Genomic DNA, 1,066 nt, shown 5'->3' with positions numbered 1-1,066 from the left:
GCCCCAGGATGAGTTCTTTGGAAAAGGGAGGCCTCTTCTTCTGCAAGGTGTGGTTGGAGATCAGAGAAGTCTTCCTCTGAGTGACCAAGTCCTTGTGTTTCCCCTTGGGCTAGTGCTGAGCTGAGCAGGAGCTTGGTGGGTTTGCATGGTGTGCTCGAGAGTATGTGCCTTGGGCTCTCCCAGTCTAGTTGTGTTGCCTGTGAAACTAGTTGATAGCCTCTGCTCATGCAGCTGTCCTGAGGAGTGGCCAAGATGAGGCATGTGAAGGCCTGGCCAGGCCTGGGAGGGAATAGATGAATGGGGGTCAAAGATCTCACTTCAGGTGGAGAAGGCTCTGACTCACCCCGGCCACCTGGTGAGGGTTCTGCCTCCTGGACAGGTGGCCTTGTGGCTGGGGACAAGGCCAACCATTGGCCCTAGGGCCCAGGTTGGGAGGTGGGGCCTTTGAGAAGAGGAAATGAAAATCGGGGCCAAGTCTAGGGGAGTCTTTGTAGCTGAGACCACCTCAGGAGAAGAGATGATGGCCTATTTCTTGAGAGTACCCCTGGCCCAGAAGGTCCATCAATTGTCTGTCTCACATTTGAGTTCATCTGACTAATCACACATTGTTTGAATGCACACTTACAGAAATGCCGACACATGTCACTCGTGCTTCTGCCAGCACCGCCCTCCTGCCAGGTGAGAGCACACACCTGCCCTGCCATACCCTGCCACATGTCCGTCTCTCAGCCCCACATCTACAGGGCTGTGCACAGGCACAGGAGGGCCAGGCCTTCCCCCTCCACAGTCACACACCTGAATGGCAACATAGGCCCCCCACCGTCCCCTTGTCACACGGTGCCACATGGAAGCATTGTTACCCCATCCCTCCACTCCAGCAATTTGTCCCTAGCCCTTCTGTGGGCCTTGCTGGCTGGGGGAGGGGTGCAGAGTGCAGCCAGAGAGGGGGTGGCCTCGCCTTCATGGAGGGTTACTCCTGGAGTTGTTTTTAAACATTTCCCTCATTTGCTAAATGAAGCTTTCACTCCCCGGCTCCCTTTGAAGCGGCTGCTCCTCTCACAGTAAA

This window comes from Galeopterus variegatus, unplaced genomic scaffold (assembly GCF_000696425.1).
Source record: "Galeopterus variegatus unplaced genomic scaffold, G_variegatus-3.0.2 Scaffold2967, whole genome shotgun sequence".
Classification (NCBI taxonomy): domain Eukaryota; kingdom Metazoa; phylum Chordata; class Mammalia; order Dermoptera; family Cynocephalidae; genus Galeopterus; species Galeopterus variegatus.
The sequence above is the reverse complement of the archived record's forward strand: the minus strand, read 5'-3'. Positions refer to the sequence as shown.